The sequence below is a fragment of the Aplysia californica genome, unplaced genomic scaffold (assembly GCF_000002075.1).
Source record: "Aplysia californica isolate F4 #8 unplaced genomic scaffold, AplCal3.0 scaffold00250, whole genome shotgun sequence".
In the NCBI taxonomy this organism is placed as follows: Eukaryota; Metazoa; Mollusca; class Gastropoda; order Aplysiida; family Aplysiidae; genus Aplysia; species Aplysia californica.
The window spans coordinates 25490-34599 of record NW_004797520.1 but is presented as its reverse complement, the minus strand read 5'-3'; positions in this window follow the sequence as shown (position 1 = coordinate 34599).

Here is a 9110-nt window from a genome sequence, read left to right as displayed (position 1 = left end):
GTAAAAGTAAACTTTAGCCCTCCATTTGGAACTTACTTGACCTTGTAGTACTCGCTTCTGGGGTCTCTCCTTTCTGTGGGGGCCACATATTGGTCGCCATGACAACATACGGGACAGATGGGTTAAAAAAAACTGAATTGTAAGAAAAGAGGGTCAAAGTGAAAGAAAGACGACGCTGTGTCCTACTCGACCTCGATTGGCCCAGGCTGGTACGGTGGAAGCAGCCGCCTCCTAAATGATCTAACCGAGTGTAAATGCACTGGGTAAACTATAATTTACATCTGTAAAATTTAATAAATAATGGTATGAGATTGATAACAATTTGATAAATGGCCTCTTGCACTGTACGCTTCCCAAGAAGTTGAGGTAGTTTCAGAATGCTCTCAGGTCTGCTGGGGTAATAGTATAGATTGTGAAGCGCATAGAGCTTGCTGTTGAGCGGGGATTTGCGCTATACAAATGCTATCTATTATTATAACACCATTGCAGAACTATGTCTGTGCAAGGGAAAAGTTTGTTGTCATGTTTTTATTTTTCCTCCCTATCGTCATGTTGTGTTTTGTATTTGTTCAAGAGACCCATGACTTGATTCTGTAGTTGCCTGTGAGATATTTCCTTCTCAGGTCAGTGCAGTGCAGTACAATGTGTCAATGTTTTTGTTTTTTCAGCCGATTTTTTATAGATGTAAGTGACTTTTGACATTCACATGAGAACCCTATTATTATCTCAGAGTTTTGTTTTTATCAGTGTTTCAGTTTCAGTGTCAATCAGATCAAAGCTTTTGTTTCCTTTTGTTGCGTTGTTCGGCTGCTGCAGGCCTACAGCGGCTAAAACAGCACCTGGACATGGGCTGCTGGTGCCTCTATAAATAAATTATTGATGGTCAAGGTAGGCCTACAGTTGACCCTATCCAAGGCGATCACCCGTTGTCAAGGAGAGAAGGTGTCATCTTAGACTGGTGCTTCTCTGGGATGGTGTTTTCTAAAAATGTGTGACAACGCGGTGAAATCGGACGCTCGTCAGTTTTTGGTTATGTGGAGTTGTTGGTATCATCTAAAAGCTTATTCATTTGCCGTACTTTCTATGAAATAAAACACCCATTTTTCTTGAATAGAAGTCGAGATATTTGCTAGTGAAGGAGGTGGGGTCGCCTGGTTTCAGGGGAAAAATCAGCGAGAAAATTGCCGCTAATGTTTGGTGACTTAAATAGCTTGAGAGTCCTTGAAATCTGATAAATTACATATTTTGTGTCTGTAATCAACGTTTTTCAGTCAAATTCGCATGAAAATGTGTTTATATATATGGACATAAAAGGTGTTGAGCCAAAAAACAGAAATTCAAATAAAAATTTCCAAACTGGCGGGAAAATGCCTGTTTCTTTGATTTCTTTATTTTGACAAGCGCCTGATTTCACCACGATGCCTCACAAATTTATAGAAAAAGAGCAAGGGGAGGTGGTTGTTTTGGACAGATGATTGTCTTGGACGGATGATTTTCATATAGAGCATTTAATTTATTTGTCAGCGGGTTCTTTCTAAATGCCTTTTTCATACAAACTGTCACAGACCTTTTATTTACTGGGGAAAGGCCTCGATACTTTTTGTGATGTTTAATCCAAGTTGCAGATTCGAACGTTTGCATAAATTTGTTAACTAGATTTTTCTGTGGAAAACGATCAAGGTTTTTTAATATGATGCATGTTGTCCCCTCGCTTTGAATGGAATGTTTGTAGAGCTCTCCTAAAGGTGTGACTTTTTGTAACATTGACATTGTATTGAATGTGATTTGTAGAACAGCACAAGATTGTGAGAACTTTCAAGAAAAGATTAACATTGTTTATTTCTTGTATTAACACTGTCGGGCTTTGCTGTTTGTTCATCTAATTAGTTATACAGAGGACTTGGAAATGAAGAAGTGATTTTTTTTTTGGAAGGGAGGGGTGGTATTTAGAAGTCCGCTTTTGTTTTCTGCTATGGTTTCGGAATGAAAGTAGAACATTGATGTCTCTGGCCAATGAGTGGCAAATTGTGCAAGGCTGATATTTGGTAGTTTTTTGGTGTTTTTTAAAAATTCATGAAAAGTACTTGTAGAAATCCTCACGTCTTGATATTGTGAAAGTTTGCAGAGCAAAAATTATGAAATATGATGTTTGTTTTCCATGAAAGTACCGTAGCAGTTTCAGACATTCTCAGCTGGCGTCTGTTATTGTGAATACATGTTTCATGGTTGAATGGATGGGTTTTTTTATCGTACCAGTGACTTGTAGAAATAATCTTGACCAAAAGTCAAGACAGGATGCACAGGGTCTGAGTCAGAGACTGATGTCGTCTGTCATCGTGTACGTGTGTTGTCGATATTCTCGCTTTGTATCAATGGTCTGGTGCTGTGGGTTCATTCACGTTCGACGAGAAATACAAAGAATTTATGACTAATTTTGTCTCATATTTAATTTGGCAAATTTTGACGGATTATGATTATATGAATTTGTAATATCAACCTACTTGCCAAATTTCTCTTTACCATTGATGTATTTCAGTATTCATTCCAGTTGCCTTTAACTACCTTCCATCCCACCAACCCCCCCCCCCCCCCCAGTTCTTCTTGGACTGTTATTTTGCTGAACCCTTTCCTGTTTAACCCAGTCAGTTTAATTTTAGTAGAGGTTTTACTGCGCTCTCAACTGCATAAGGTCAAATGAGCGCCAGAAGATTAGAGGTGTTACAAGAGAGTAACAAACATAAAAAAGAAGAAGGGGAGATAAGGACGATAGATTTTTGATAGGAAAGAAACAGCAAACCACACCAGAGCACCCACCAACCACCCACTAACCCAGTCAGCTAACTTCACAACAGGACAAATGTCATGTTAGTGTCAGTGTTCATCCCAGTCGGTAGGTACCGGGTACTGGCGGGGCATGCATCTCGGTGGTTAACTAGGCTAGGATGTTGTTGTTGTTGTTTTCAAATCCCTTTAGCTGCGAGCATTTCGCTGTTGGCAGCGCAATGCCTCCGTCAAGTAACCGCATGTCCTTGTCATCTGGTCAACGCTAGAGTAGAGCTGGCTTTGTAAGTCTGTAGGTGTGAACTAGGCTAGGATAAATAGATCAATAATATAAATAGATCACTGACAGTAACCCTTTGAACCTGAAATCCTGCTTTAGGATAAATAGATCTATAAGTAGATCACTGACATTAACCCTTTGATGAACCCGAAATCCTGCGTTAGGATAAATAGATCTATAAATAGATCACTGACAGTAACCATTTGAACCTGAAATCCTGCTGTAGTGGGACAGCTCTGATTTCCCCGTGTGTTCAGGAAAGGGTGACAGGAATCCAAACCCTTTTCATATCATGTACTCATAGCTTCACATCCTTGGTTGGGAAATTGAAATGTGATGCATCGTGGTGAAATCGGGCGCTCGTCAAAATAATATAATAGAAGAAAATGGTATATTTACTCGAGTTTGGCCATATTTATCAATTTTTTCATTTTTGGCTCGACGCCTTTTAAATTATTCCAAAATCCTTATCTGTGTGGATTTTACAGAAAACCGTTAATTAAAGTATTTAAAGGCCCCAAAAATGTAAATTATCAGTTTCCTAGGACTCTCAAACTTTAGAAATCAGCAAACTTTGGGGGTCATTTTCTGGTTCATTTGACCTCTAAAACCAGGCGACCCCTACCCCCTTCAATGACAATTATTATCTCAACTTCTATTCAAGGTAAATGGGTATATTTTAAAAAAAATGCAAAAGCAAGATTATTAAACAGGCTTGAAGATGATGCCAATAACTCCGAGTACCCAAAAATTGAGGAGCGCCTGATTCCACCGCGTCATGACACAAATGTATAAAACTGCCATTGATATTGAGAGATGAGAAATGTGTTAAGTCTGTAAACAGTGACTGGCCCCGTAAAGATTTGTTTTGTATCTCTTCTCTCACTCTCCAGACATTATTATTGAACAGATTTTCCATGTACTATGTACCACTTGTATACTTGTATATTATTAACCCTTATTTTCCAGCAGATAATTTATTCCACTTCTTTCACTTGTATTCATTCCTTTGGCGTCGTGGTCGAGGCATAAGCTGCATCAAGTGTTTATCATTAACTGTCATATGGTGGAGTCCGCTTAAACCGAACTGTTTGTATTAGTAGAGGTTTTACGGCGCTCGTAACTGCTTAAGGTCGTATGAGCGCCAAGAAACCGAACTGTGTGGAACCATTGGACTTTCTGCGGTTTAGCTGTGTTTTTCGGTACAGAGATTGCTCAAATTGCAAACAAAAAAATTGGGGATTTTTTTTCTTTGGTGTACCCCTCAGAAGTAAATGCAATCTATTATTATTAATAGTTGTAATTATTACCGTTGTTTTCGGACTGACGGTTTAAGCGGACTTGACTGTAGGAGGCTGCCTGTTCTGTTGTTACCGGTACTGTATTTCATTTTCTCGCTTTGTTGTTTGCACAAAAATGTGATAAAAACTGTACATAGTTCTTATCAAGTACGTTTGTTTGTTGTTATCTGGTCAGATGTGTATGATATTGTTAACATGCTGTTTGTTTTGGTTCAAATAAACATACTTTTGATAACCACTTGAAAACTTTTGTTTTAAAATGATTTATATCTCTTTGACATTTCACGTTTCGCTAACAACGTGCCTACATAAAAAATTTGATGGCAATAAAGCTAGAGGGCGACCGAGAAAGACCTGGATAGATGGAGTCAGGGAAACATTAACCACCCACAGCATCCCCCTGACCCAAGCTCTCCGGCTGGCGACAGAGAGACGTCTCTTTCTTCCCGCGACACCCAAAAGGGTATAAGTGGCGGATATAAGTAAAAAAGTAAAGTAAAGCTAACTTCGTTCTCTCAAGTGTTGCCTGGGCAGAAATAAGACGAGCCTTGATTACTGCACGGAGGGATACAACAATGCCTCAACAAGCAAAAAGAGACAGGGCCTACTCAATTTGAAAAAAAAGCAACCCCTCCCTACCCATGAATCGACCCAAAAAAAATGTTAGTTTAGTTTTAGTAAGAGTTTTACGGCACTTGCAACACAATAAGGTCATATTTAAAATTAAAAAAAATTAATTCATAAAATGATTTCATTTGAGAACAGACAGAACTGGGGGCTCACTCTGTGCCATGCTCAACACTGACAGGGAATCTGGTGAGCTGCTTCAAAAGTACTGAATTAATATGATCTATAGTGTGGTCAAAAATTCGTGGCGCAACTTATCCTCTAATATATTTTTTTTAACGGGTGAATCAATGTCACCCATACTTTGCACAGCAGTTTGTCTCAATTTGTCTTAACTTAATCATATTTTCCCACAACAATTGAGGCAAGATTAAAAAACTTTTCTTCAAAAATTTATAAAATACTAAGAATCTCTCTCACGCTGAAAATTAAATTCTTCCCAGCCCTTCCCGCTTCTTGCTCACATTTTGCATACACATATATATATGGACTACGTCACAACTCACCAATGATACTTTTTTAGCAAAATTTGTTACCAGAAATCAATTTTATAGTCAGTGAACACATTATTTGCACTAAAAGTTCTCAAAACATGCGTTCAAGTTCAATAAGCATAGTGTCATGATAAGACGAACATGACGGACTTGCTTTTAAAAGCGATATTGTCCCAGCTATAAACTTTTTAAAATCTGTAGAAACCACCCACTTCGATTTTTTATTAGTATTTATTAAGGAATTTTCTAGAATACAGGTAACAGGGGTTTACAAAAATATTGATCTGTTAAGACAAATTGATACAAGTCATTGTGCTAAAGCTGGAGAGTAATGACAACTTTTTTCTATAGTTTAGAATGACAACTTTTTTCTATAGTTTAGAATGACAACTTTTTTCAATAGTTTAAAATGACAACTTTTTTCTATAGTTTAGAATGACAACTTTTTTCAATGGTTTAGAATGACAACTTTTTTCTATAGTTTAGAATGACAACTTTTTTCGATAGTTTAGAAAGTATTGAACTATAAGTTGCACCAGGATTTTTTTAACGCACTTTAGGTATTTTTTACATCTTTGCTGACACAATTTAGATCATCTGAGAGGCAGGATTTGACCCTACAGTCAGGGCCAACCCGTGCTGAGATCCTGGGGAGGATACAATGTCCTCTACAAAGACCCAGATACTTGATAAACATTCTCCCTGCACAAGAATTGAACTCGGGTCTAGTATAAGTAAGAGTTTTACGGCACTTGCAACACAATAAGGTCTTATATATAAGTGCTGAAGATTAGAGGTGTTACAAGAGTGTAATTAACATAAAAAAGAAGGAGGGGAGATAAGGACGATAGATGTTTGATAGGAAAGAAGGAGCAAACCACACCAGAGCACCCGCCAACCACCAACAACTCGGCTCTTCTGCATGTGAAAAAAAATGGTGAAATGGTATGGGTTTAACGCCCCTATCAACACTATTAGGTTATTTAAGGGGCGGGACCTCCTAGTTTAACGTCCGTCTCCAAAAGGACCGAGCCTAGTGGGAAGTTCATGTAAAGTGTCTTTCCCAAGGACACAACGTCGGACCGAGCTGAGGCTCGAACCCCCAAACCCGCAATCTCACGATTACGAGTCCGGTAGCCTAACCACTAGGTCACCGACGTCTCAGCATGTGACGGCAAGGCACCTTACGACATCACAAACTGGTATATATATATAGTGGTAGTGATTTACTAGAAAGTTACAGATTTCACATCACAGACTGGTATATATATATAGTGGTAGTGAAGTACTAGAAAGCTACAGATTTCACATCACAGACAACGCAATTTTGTTTTGGTAAGAGTTTTACGGCACTTACAGCACAAAGAGTCAATTAGGTCATATAAGTACGCAGTTTAGTGAAGATTTTCAAGTTGTCTGACTATAAAATGCTTTAAAATACTTTCATTGGAATGCCCTTGCCTTCAAGATCATTAAACTGTTTAAATTGTGTTTATATCTTTTTATTGGTTAAACCGTCTCCACTAGCTGTATTCTATTTTCTTTTTTTAAACCGTCTCCACGAGCTGAATTTCATTTTCCATTTTCCTACCATCAGCAGTTTCTGTATTTTTATAAAATATTTTCCAACCGTCTCCCCACTAGCTGTATTTTATTTTCTATTTTCCAACTCTCCCCACTAGCTGTATTTTATTTCATAATTTTCAACCGTCTCCGGTAGCTGTATATTATTTTCTATTTTCCAATAATCTCCAGTAGCTGTATTAAATTTGTCATTTTTCAACCGTCTTTAATAGACGTATTTTATTTAATATTTTCCACCCGTCTCCACTACCTATATTTCATTCTATTTTTTCCTACCGTCACTTGTAACTGTATTTTATTTTATATTTTATAACCGTCTCTTCTAGCTGTATTTTATTTTATATTTTATAACCGTCTCTTCTAGCTGTATTTTATTTTATATTTTATAACCGTCTCTCCTAGCTGTATTTTATTTTATATTTTATAACCGTCTCTCCTAGCTGTATTTTATTTTATATTTTATAACCGTCTCTCCTAGCTGTATTTTATTTTATATTTTATAACCGTCTCTCCTAGCTGTATTTTATTTTATATTTTATAACCGTCTCTCCTAGCTGTATTTTATTTTATATTTTTCAACCGTCTCCACTAGCTGTATTATATTTTTTATTTTCCAACCGTCTTTAGTAGATGTATTTTATTGTATATTTTCCAACCGTCTCCACTACCTATATTTCATTTTATTTTTTTCTACCGTCACTAGTAACTGTATTTTATTATTTTTTTTCCAACCGTCACTGCATGTAGTAACTGTATTTTATTTTATATTTTTCTCCAGTCTCCAATAACTGTAATTTTTTTCCTTTTTTCCAACTGTCTCCAGTAGCTGCATTAAAAAAAATGTTTTCAATTGTCTCCAGTAGCTATATTTTATACAACACCAGTTGTCTTTTACTTTTTATTCTAAATACTTCATCGGTAACTGTATTAATTTATCTTCTATTTTTCAAAAGTCTCAAGAGGCTGTATTTTTAAAAATAATTTCCAACCGTCACCACTTGCTGTATTTTGTTTTAAATTTTCCAACCGTCACTACTAGCTGTATTTTATTTTCTATATTCCAAACTGTCTCCACAAGCTGTATTTTATTTTATTTTTTTCAATGGTCTCGACTAGCTATATTCTATTTTTTAACCGTCTCCAATAACTAATTTTTTTCCCTTTTTTCCAACTGTCTCCAGTAGCTGCATTAAAAAAAAAATATTTCCAAGTCTCCATTAGCAATATTTATTCTACACCAGTTGTATTTTACTTTTCATTTTAAACACGTCATCTGTAACTGTATTTTATTTTCTATTTTTCAACCGTCTCAAGAAGCTGTATTTAAAAAATATTTTTCCAACCGCCACCACTAGCTGTATTTTATTTTCTATTTATCCAAAGTGTCTCCAGTAGCTGCATTATATATTACTTTTTTCAACCGTCTTTAATAGATGTATTTTATTTAATATTTTCCACCCGTCTCCACTACCTGTATTTCATTCTATTCTTTCCTACCGTCACATGTAACAGTAATTTTGTTTTACATTTATCAACCGTCTCCAGTAACTAATTTTTTCCCTTTTTCCCAACTGTCTACTGTAGCTGTATTTTATTTTCTACATTCCAACCGTGTTCACGCGCTATATTTTACTTTATTTTTTTCAACCATCTCAAAAAGCTTCATTAAAAAAAAAAATTTCCTACCGTCACTATTAGTATTAGCTGCATTTTAGTTTACTTTAAATTTTCTACCCGTCTCCACTAGCTGTATTTTATTTCAAATTTTCTAACCGTCACCATTAGCTGTTTTTTATTTCAAATTTTCTAACCGTCTCCACTAGCTGTATTTTATTTTCTTTGTATAAATTATAAAACGTCTCCAGTAGCTGTATCATTTTTTAAATTTTTGAACCGTCTTTAGTAGATGTATTTTATTTAATAATTTCCACCCGTCTCCACTACCTATATATTTCATTCTATTTTTTCCTACCGTCACTTGTAACTGTATTTTATTTTATTGTTTCCAACCGTGTCCACGAGCTGTATTTTATTTTCTCTCTC